The 11276-nt window shown below is 42.9% G+C and overlaps 1 long non-coding RNA gene across 1 annotated transcript; it reads right to left on the bottom strand.

Annotated features, from left to right (window-relative positions):
• Positions 1 to 5710: 5710 nt before the first annotated feature.
• LOC134442253 (uncharacterized) lies at positions 5711 to 6699 on the bottom strand. Its single transcript, XR_010033349.1, has 3 exons — positions 6518 to 6699; positions 6217 to 6373; positions 5711 to 5748 (listed from the first exon to the last, which is right to left on the bottom strand). It is a non-coding gene; the product is annotated as an uncharacterized LOC134442253 (long non-coding RNA).
• Positions 6700 to 11276: the final 4577 nt, after the last annotated feature.

Below are 11276 nucleotides of genomic sequence, written 5' to 3'. Positions count from 1 at the left end.
TCACTGTGTCACATCCAGGAAGTAGGGCTATGTATGTGTAGGGTATGTACGAAGCATGTACAGTATGCAGGGTGTCACCTGGGGTGGAGATCATTGTAGGATCCCCAGATTAGGTGTGTGTGTGTGTGTGTGTGTGTGTGTGCGTGCGTGCGTGCGTGTGGGTGTGTGTGGGTGTGTGGGTGTCATATTGCTCAGTATTCAGCATGCATTTCAGCATTTTGATTGTAGGCTGAAATTCTATTGACTTTCTGGGCCTGTTGATCACCAAATCGAGTTGGAGTCCCCACAGATCCATTGAGTTTGGTTGTATTTTCATGGTTTTTGCTGTGGTATCACTATACTGCTTAATAAAAAGAATGGCATATTGTTTGATGTCAAAACATGAAGAAAAACTTGATTGCCAATGAAGAAATGATGAAAATATAGCAAAAAAAGTGAAAAAACGACTAATTTTAGGTCATAAAATTGAGCCAAAATCATGTACAAATGTGGTTTAACAATATTTTCTTTATTGGATATCATCAGTAGATGGGTCCTTTGCACCTGGAAAGCCTTTATTGACAGCTTACCCAAGCCACTAAGGATTTCAGGTCATTTTTCATTTTTCAGAAAATTCTCTCTAAAAATGAAGGGTACATACACTACAGTCATCGCAGATCCATTGATTTTGGTTGTATTTTCATAGTTTTTGTTGTGGTATCACTATACTTCGTAATAAAAAGAATGGCGTATTGTTTAATGTCAAAACATGAAGAAAAACCTGATTGCCAATGAGGTAAAGATGAAAATATAGCAAAAAAGTGAAAAAACGCCTAATTTTTAAGCACAAAATTGAGTCAAAATCCTATTGAAATGTGGTTTAAGAATATTTTTTCTATTGAATGTTGTCAGCATGTATGTCCTGTGCATCTGGAAAGCCTTTATTGACAGCTTACCCAAGCCACCAAGGATTTCAGGTCATTTTTCATTTTTCTGAAATTTCTCTCAAAAAATGAGGGGTACATACATTCAAATAGGCACTTGAACTTGAACTTCAACTTTTTTTCGCGATATTTTCGCCCGAGCAGACCCTCCAATTATTTTTCCTAAGAGATAGAACTATCCAAAAAAACACAAATAAAAAGTATGGCAAGCCATGTCAGGTCCAACCCAATTTTGGGACTTTGGCTCCCCGGCTATAAGGTCTCAGAACCTTCATAAAGGGCTATGTGAAAACGCTGTGTATTGGTTGGGATTCAACATGCTTCGTTTGGCCTCAATTCGCTCATTTCTGTGCTTATTTGGCAACCTCATTATACATTCATGTAAATGATGACGCGCATTATTTGCCGTGCTTCCTGATTGGTTGTCCTATCTATTACTTTTACAGCCATGCCAATGTTTACAGCTAACCTTTTCGTAGTGTGGTGGCAGGGCTATGATGGTAGCTCTAATTATTTGACTGGTAGAACGTGAATTGCCGGAGTTATTAGATAAGATACAATAAGATAAAATACGACCAAAACTAGCCATGTGCCATGGCACACTCGCAGATCCAGCTCTATTTATGTTCAAGCCAGAGGGGAAAGCAGAAGACGAATGGCGGCAACAACCTACCTACGGCCTCAGGGAAACGTTTCTAAACGGTAGGATGTCACCAACGATTATTTTAATTCATAATAGACCGTCTCTGTCATTACCACATTACTATATTACTGTAAGCGTATGCCTACTATTTTTGATGCTGGCAAAAAAGGCTTCATCATCGCGCTACCTTAGTGTTTGGGGTTCAGCTCAAGAAGCCTCTCTCATCTTGCCTGGTTAACACCAGACCTAGTTCTAATCACAAGCAGTGTTGCCAGATGTGTCTGACCAAATCCCGCCCAAAAGGTTCTCAAAAACCGCCAAAATGCGCTAAATTCCGCCTAAATTCAACAAATTACATTGACTTCTATAGGCCCAAAACGGCTTAAAAAAAACGCCAAATGGCCAATTTTTCCCGTTTTTGCCCACCGACGCTCATCTCAAGTAGCCCAATTGGGCGGGCACCCGCCCAATCTGTCAACACTGATCACAAGTGAGATTGTTCAGATCGAAACGATTGTGCAGAACTAAAGGCAGTATGGGAGTTCCCAGGCTCCCAGCATTCTCTCATCCGTTTTCCTCATTCCATTATCTTGGAAGCTGACGGGTTATCATCATTGCACATAACGTTGCGCGGTGTTACAACTATGAAGTAGACTCAATTGATAAATCATGGGGGTATAGCCTTACTTAGTGTGAGTGATACCAAATGCCCTTAAAAGTTCAGAACAGTGATGTAGCTTAACTTACTGTAAGGGACATAGAGAAAACCAAGTGATTGATCAAGCCTTTATAAATAGCAATGGAGTGACATGTAGGATGTAGGGTGCTGCTACATAAATGGCCATGCAGTCTCTGTAGACAAACAAATCCGACAGTGATTGATCAGATTTCACAATGATCTTCATTGGTGTATCAATGAAAATAATTGTGAAATCTGATCAATCACTGGCGTTTTTTCCCACTCACCTACGGGGAAACTGTATTTGCATGGCACATGCATAGGCCTAATAGGACTTTCTCCATGTGAATGATTTACCGTACATGTAATGCAACATTGATCCCCAGGTACCCAACCCCCATATGACGTCCTGGCCTAGAACCAACATGCACTCCAAAGCGCCTTGAATGTCTACAGAGCAGAGACCATGGTCGTTTGACACAGAGGAATGGAAAGGTAGGGTGCTGTATAATCATCTCTGACAGTGTATTATATGATATATTACAGTATAATTATACTACTACATTACTGCTTCCAACACCACTACCACACCACATTTGGTTGCTACATACAAAGAAAAAGGAAAACGGATACAAGCCAGTAGCATTTATTTGCAAAGGTGGTTCTGAAACTTGTTCTTTCATTACAATAAGGCAGTACTGCAATTTCATATTAATAAATGTTTGTGGCACCAAAAACTTAGAGAAACGATGATGAACACAATTAAACAGCATAAACCACACTCAAGAATTAATATTTATTTCGTCCATTATGTGCAGGTAGTGCATCCTGGTGCCGGGGGTTTCTTGGTCGGACAGCATGTGTCGTCATACCGTCCCTGTATTGTGCAGAGAATAAGGGCGGAATTCCCTGAGACCACTGAAGAGTACGCTGGATTCAGGACAACCCCCTTCAACCGAAACGGGACGGGTAGAGCCACTGCATCCTCCACTGAGGGTCGTTCAAGTGTACTGCAAAGATTTGGTTGGACTGGTCCTCAGTAGGTCTGCGGTGAATGGGCCAGGATCCAGGACCATTTCATCAAACACCATCTTAACCAGATTGTTGGCATAATCTGTATATGTAAAACATTTTCATTGCATGTATTGGATTTCTATTATTTTTAATGTGTTGCATACATTCCATTACACTGTAAATGTATTATTTGTGTTTTCCCATAAATGTGTGAATAGCTTACCAAAGGTTGCCTTTGTTTTGACTGGTTTGGCAAAATGGCCTTCCTTCTTTGCCTTGGGAACAGACATCCTGTACATATCAGGCATGAAAATCCCTCACCTTTCGGCGAATTTCGCCGTTTTGAAATCAAAATGGGTCATTTCTGTGAATCGTGTAGATCCGAGGAGAAAATTTTAGGGGGGAGGGGGGGGTCGAGCGAGGAGAAAAGTGTAGCGCAAACTTATTGTATCATAGCGCTCTACCGCAGAGATTCCACAACTCACAATGACGTTTGACCAATAACCGCATTTGTTGCTGTCGGCGCAGCCAATAACGTGAACGAGCTCAATCTAAGTCCCGCCCTTCATACTTATCTTTGAAAGCGTTTTAAACAGGTGAAGCTTTGGTCTGCGGGGCTGGCGTGGTTGTATCAAATATCTTTCTTTTTTGTTCTAGAACATCTCTGATTATAAGAAAATGTCCAAACAATCTGTCACAGATAGTCTACACGTTTCCCAGAGAGGTAGCTATTTGAGATCATGATTCTTGTTATGAGAACATCAAGACGCAAGCATTTCGATGAGAAGGGAGTGGATGTAGTTAGCCACAGAAGTTAAGCTGTTTTCCTAATAATTTGAAACCGCATTTGCCCTGCCCACGTGAAAAAGTATTTATTCTCAAAAGAGCTCCCTTAATGAACGCTTGGGTAGGCTTACGACACGTTTTCCTGACGGCTATTTTAACGGGTCTGTGCGCTACGGAATGGCGAAATAGTATGCGCTACGGCCGGGGAAGAAGCGCATATCTACGCGAGGCATCCAACCTGCTTCGAATGCTGCGGCTTCTTATAGCACGCACGAGAGAGAGGGAGAGGGAGAAAGAGCGAAGCCTAACTTAAGCTGGGCTTACACTGTGCGACTTTTGCCCCGATTTTGCCCCGATTTGGCACTCGCACGACTTTTTGAGAGTCGGGCCGATTTCTTGCTCAATCGCAGGTCAATCGTGAGTCTCGCATCGTGCAGTGTACATGGGGTAACGACAAGCGATTTTGCCTCACGATCGTGCAATCGCAGGGTTGCAAGAAAATCAAAACGGTTTGAAATTCTGGTCGTGGCTCGTGCGTAAACCGCACAGTTAAAGCAGTGCTACGACCCGATTTGACACTTCACATGCACAAATTAATAGGGCCGTGCGATTCGCTGTTGAGTGCGACCTCATCTCCACCTCAGGTGCGCAAGCTCCCTTCTCTGTAGACGGGGAAACGTGCCTGTCGCGTGGTACAGTGGAAGCATTTCGCTCGCATCCGGCTGTCGGCTCGTGTAGTGTGAGGACGTGAGTCGTCAGCTGTGAACTTTTAAACAGTGAAATTCCATCGTGCAGTGTGAGCAGAAGCTTAAGACCCACGAGTGAAAATATCGCACAGTGTATGCCCGGCTTAACTTGGTCAATCGTTTGGCACGGGACAAATTGTTTTAGGAATCATGCCAAGTATTTTGTAATCCCTTGGTAGCCTACATCGAAATTACATATTAAAAATCTAGTGGAACACGGTCAAAGTTTTTTTTTTCACCGTCAAAGTTGGAGCTTTCCTATTATTTTTTTTATAGGGAAACAGATATACTAGGTGAATGGACAAAAATTTCAGTAGTTTATCCAAACTGTGTCAAAGATTTTTTGTATTACAAGTTGTCTGAAATATGATGATTAACTGTTCAAACGAGATCACAACCAGGCAAGCGTTGAGGGGACATTGGATAGTGTTGAGAGGAGGGGGTGCTTAGTTGCCATTGGGGGGCATTAGTCTATTTTATTTTTAAGGGGGGCATTGGCAGGGTTTGATGAGGTCAAGGGAGAATTTATTTTTTAAAAAGCCTGAGAACCAAAACCCATTCTTTCTTTCTATCTATCTATCTGTCTGTCTGTCTGTCTGTCTGTCTGCCCCCCTCATCAGACATGACAGCATGACAATCATGAAGTAACGAAGATGGTTGACAGTTCTTCTTATGTTCACTGTCCCTGGGTCGCTACAGTATGCTCAAAATTCATAATTTAAAGACGGTTTTAGCTAAATTTTCTCCCATGGGAGACCATGCCCCCAGACCCCCCTAGTATGACTCAACACTATCCCCCAAAAACGCCACTGCACACCACACATTCGCGCGCACCGCTGCAGCACACGCGCCGCTCCGTGCCACCGCGCCACGCCGCACCTTTCTCACCTTTTTCACCCCTGACCCGTTTTCATGCCTGACATATCTTGTGGAGGTGTCCTGAGGGCGGTCACTGTTCTAAAAAAAAACAACAACAACGACATAAGAGCTGATTTGTTCACATTCTCAAAACGCATGCCACTTGCTGTGTGAGTGCATATGTTACAGGTAATTGCTATATTATAACATGATATGAACATTGATGTGTGAAGCAAACAACGCATGAAGACAACGCCAAAGCTTAGAGAGTGATGCTAACTATTTCAAGCTGAGGGTTCACAAAACAATTTATCCAATGACCAGATGCTTAATTGTCAACTCTGGTTTCTCTCTCTCTCTCAGACCTAAACTCCAAGTAGGCCTTTATAGTATATAACCCCACACAGCTTGGAGGTGGGGAACAACGAGAGGATGCATTTTGTGTAACAGATTCTGTAAGAAAGAAATGTGCTGTTCTGACACAGCTGTGTGCAAAAGCTTGAAAATCAGTTGTCTGTTGTCCATCATTCTTTTTTATTACACAAAACATAATTTGAGTTTACTTACAGTGTGACACTCATGGGCAGGATGATGTTTAATCTGCTGGACGGCATAGCCATTTCCACTTCAGGTGTTTTCACATGGGGGCACCTGACCAGCAAACATTATGGGGAATGTTTAGGAACCTGTTGCAGGCGTGCACTTAGAGAAGGCAATATGAAGCCTGTAGACATGGCAATAAAAAGTTAACAAATGTAGTCCATTTGCGTACGTCTAGTGAGAAACATCATTGCAGCATATAACTACAATGTTACTTATACATTTGATTAACCAGTCAACGTTATCGTTGCGCAAGGAACACACTCACCTTTGATTTGCTTTATGCGTCACGGAGACTCGATTTCCAGCAGCCGCCTGGCAGCAGACGTCATCTAGGTCGGTGAAATGGACTTCCCTTTCACAGAGAGATCGAAGTGGCTCTACGCTCTGAAAACGACACGAATACTCTTCACTGACATGTTTCAGATCACGGTCCAAGATTGCCGTGAAAATAGCATCTCATACACAGTAGAGCAGTTTCTCAACAGGGGTGCCGCGGAAACGTGGCTGATAAATTTGTAATGAGATACATAGTTGTCTTTATTGATAGTCAGTGGAATCTTTCATCTGCCATTTACGCACAAGTCAGCTGCAGCTTTGAACGAAGGTCGTGTGAGGTCTCCAAATTTGTTACTTTTCTAAGCTTACCATATGGTAGGCTATCGGATGCATGCCATGTTACGGCTTGTTGGTTTGAAGTGCCTTGAAATTTTTCATGAATTGAAAGGGTGCCTCGCCTAAAAAAAGGTTGAGAAACACTACTGGAGTAGAGGATTGATATGGAAACATGTTAGCACTGAACCACCTGCTAGGTTGCTTGGAATAGCCTCGGTTTCTGACACCCCCTTCCTATTGAGCTCGTAGTCGTAACTCAATTCTATAGCCAAATACATTTTAGTTTGGCTTCATTTGTTTCGTTTTACGACGGTTACTGTGACTTCCGAAGGTGCACTGAGGATTGTACTGAAATAATAAGCTGGCATTTTGCATAGCCTACAATGCCAATGGTGCACATAGCTAAAGCTGATATGGGGTTAGCTCATTTACCAGATAAACAAACCAAAGCTAACGTGCAATTGTTACAAGAAGAACATGGCGCAGCAACAAAAAATGAACAATGTGATACTTACAGGCGATACTGGTTGCTGAGGTTGATTTGGTCGCAAACTTGGAACTGACCCACTACTGAGCATTAAATTCCGAATGAAGCCAGCTCGAAATTGTGCAAGGTTTGTGAAACAGTCCTCTGTGAAGTGCGCAGAACAAAGAAATAGTTCGCGTTTGTATGTACTGGGTATACGGTTAAAAATGAATAAAAGCCATTGGTCTCGCACAATTGCTTTCCCTTGGAAGACTATGTAAAGACATAACACCTGTTACACCTAGCCACTGCTCGTCCAGATAAGGTGGATCTTGGGCTCGCTCGTCTTCCCGTGCTAATGTGAGGGTGGGCAGGCACAATTTCGAAGGGGCGAGTTTCAAATGGGGTTTCTGTGGGTGCAGGTATGGGGGGGCTGTTTGCAACATCGTGACGTCAATTAAGTGTAACAACGGGATTGGACGATTTTTTGGCGGTGATTCAAAAAATAGGACGTACTTGAAACTGAGGTTCTGACCGTTTCTGGCACTTTGTGTGTACTCCCAAAAGTGGGGAGACTCTGACCTAACAGTAAAAACGCGAAAAACATGATTTTGATTCTCTATCCCCTTTAAGGGTGAAGTAGCCTACTCTTTAGGTAAGCGTTGCCTCCTCCAGCCAACCATCCGGCGCACAGATCAGATAGAAAAGATCCTGTTATGAAACTCGAGTTTAGTAGATATCGCGCAGTGAACGAGGCAGCCTGCAAGCAGTTTGAAGCGCAATGTGGCTGTAACAAGTTAGAAAGTAGCCAAACTCTGTTGCTTGTTAACCTTTTTAAATTATGTGCGTAATGGTGGGGTGACGTCCGCGCCAATGTCCGGAGCGTATCGCTCGGTGCGCAATTCCAAGAGCAGTATAATTAAAAAGAAGAGAAGGAAGATGATGGGCTAGACCCGAAACGTTTGTCCCCTGTCTGTCGGTTTTATTTACTTTTTTCGGCTTTGTTTAATACAGCTTTTGATTCTGCATTCAGCTCCAGTGTGCGACTCCTTTCTTTCTTTTTATATTATGAGCGTTCCACAAACTATCTTTCTTTGCGCACACTATAAAATGGCAATAAACCTGTTACTATAAACTACTGGTTAACTATGTATTCTATGCTTTCTAATGTTGGTAAAGGCGGGATAAGCGGGATAATGTATTGTCCACACGTGACTACGGAAATATATTTCCTTCGGAGCGGAATAACAGCTCTCTGCCTTCGGCATCGGGGGTCTTATTCGTCCCGTAGGGCAATATTTTCTTATAGTCACGTGTGGACAATACATTATCCCTTACCTTTAAATTACTGTTGTAAGCCTACATTTTAAAACATTTCGTCGATATTGTAGCGGTGCAACCGACTGTTTTAAGTTATGAGATGGGCGCCAGCTAGGCAACAATAAGACTGCCTTTACCTTTCCAAAAATGAATATAAATCAGTGACCAACACATTAGAAATAACTCAGATCAACACAACGAATATCTTTTCTTATTTTTAGTAGTGCACTTTTGCAAAACCCTTGTTTGCAGACTTGTGCTTGGTCTCAATTTGGAACAACTCGCATCAATGTCTGGCTTAATGATCTTCTCGGCGCACACTTCATGGTTCCCTCTCTCTTGCTCTCTCGGCTTGTTGCTTCCTGACAGTCTCACCCGCCATTTGAAATTAACTCCGTTTTATAGACAGATGTAGTTCACAGGGGGTAACTCTGCTATCTCACTCCGGAGGAGGCAGAGGCAGTCCGTTACGATATAGTATATTTATAAAATAGGCTATAAAATAGGCCTAATGATAAAAAAAGCAGCCTGAACTAAAATGAAAAATTAATTAAAAAAAAAATAGAGACGCACGCACGCACTTTCTACATGGTTCGATTTTTGTTTTCATTGCATTGTGGTGGTAGGCACACAAGTTTGATAAAATATAAAAATAATAGGCTAATAAAATAGGCAGACTAAACTTAAGTCTGCCCAGTTAAACGAAAGGTCTGCATGGGTTGAACGCAACGTCCTCAGGTCTTCTACGAAAAATCCTCAGATACTGCACAAAAACGCCCCATGCCTTCTACGAATGGTCCAACGTTTTGTTCGAATGGTCCCCTCTCAACAATTCATTAGACGAATCGTCTCGAATTCATTTCATCTATGATTAACATATAAAAGACAGCTTGAAAGACAACTTTTTACTGTGAAAGACACTCCAAAATCTTCGTTTTGTCCACAAAAACGCAATTTAAAATTAGAAAATAACACTAAATTGACTTGTTTTTAATATCGGGTTGGTGAGAAAAATATATGTCAATATTGTGCTTTAAAATTCTATATGTAATTATTATTGTAATGATTTTATGGCCATTTATCTCTGGGACATGTGGATTTGGGAATATGTACCGATTCGGCGGAATCACCCATAGGTCTTTGGTGTAGTGGTCAGGTCACACCTTTGCTATCCCGAACGCCTTGGTTCGAACCTGTTGATCCTGACAACTTCTTGTCTACAGGTGTGCTTTAACAGACCTCCATCAGCCGATTAGGGAAGGGACGACATAATCGAACTTCCCCACTTTGGGAAGGGGTGCTCTAGTCTAGAGCTTCACCGGTCAGGTGAGAAAGGGAGCTCCAACAGTCACGTGGGGAGAAGGCATTTCTAATAGAACTCCCAGGTCAGGTGGGGATCGAGCTCCACCATCAAGCTCAAAGGGCCGCTCTCTAATTGAGCTCCGGCAGGTGTGAAAGCCCAAATGGGAAACTCAAACTCCCATTGTCATTGTGACACAGTACTCCACAGCACACAACTGAACACTGCACACAACAAAATTGCATTTATGCCTCACCCGCGCAAGGGGGTATCCCCCAATGGTGCCCAAAAGATAGCAGGGCGACGGGACGGTACCATGCTCAGGGTATCTCAGTCATGGAGGAGGATGGTGGAGAGCACTGGTTAATTACTCCCCCCACCAACCTGGTGGATCGGGATTCGAACTGGTAACCTTTGGGCTACAAGTCTGACGCCTTAACCCCTTATCCATGACTGCCCTTATGGCTGGGTTTTGTCAGATGCTCTAGAGTTTACCACTCAAGGGGGAAAAGGGGTACTGTAATCAAGCAACAGACAAGTGGGAAAGGGGGGGTGCTCTAATCGAGCAACAGCCAGTTGGGGGAAGGGATGTTCTGTAATCGAGCTCCAGCAGTCACGTTAAGTAGGAGTCTTTAATCCACCAGCTAGGTGGGGAAGGGGTGCTCTTACAGAGCTGCTTCCCCTGTCAGGGTGGGGGGAGGTCTAACATCTGGATGGGTAATAAAATTAACATTTGTTATGACTTCTACACACACGCGCGCGCGCGCGCACACACACACACGCTTTACAAGTTAATTTAATCTCTCTCTCTCTCTCTGTCTGTCACCTCATTTTCGATCACATCCATCTTGTTTGCATCACCACTGTCGTAAATTTTTAGGCAATTTTGCTGGAAACTGCCATGCGCCTATCACAGAATTACGGCCAAAATCCTGAAACTGACACATATTTTGAGTTCAAGGGGCTGTGCCCATTTTACAGAATTGTGTAACACCGGGTTGTTCCCCACACAGAAAATTAACCAATAAGGCACGGGTGCCTTGTTTACTCACTATTTTACACGTTTACCCCCCCCCCACACACACACACACACACTTTTATCTACAGCCTCTTTATCTACAGCCTAAGTAGCAAAACCTGTAATTCATCGAGCAATGCCTCTTCAATCCTATGTTAATGGTAAAAATAAACAGATTATAGCCAATTATGCAGCATTATATGTTATACGTACACAATATGCTACTGCGGAAAATGTGTCATCGATGACAGAAATGGACAGATATTAGTCATGCAGTGTTCACTGTTCAAAAGTGAGAGGAGAAGACA

Source organism: Engraulis encrasicolus, unplaced genomic scaffold, assembly GCF_034702125.1.
Source record: "Engraulis encrasicolus isolate BLACKSEA-1 unplaced genomic scaffold, IST_EnEncr_1.0 scaffold_133_np1212, whole genome shotgun sequence".
Lineage (NCBI taxonomy): Eukaryota > Metazoa > Chordata > Actinopteri > Clupeiformes > Engraulidae > Engraulis > Engraulis encrasicolus.
This window is presented reverse-complemented; position numbering and strand designations above follow the sequence as displayed.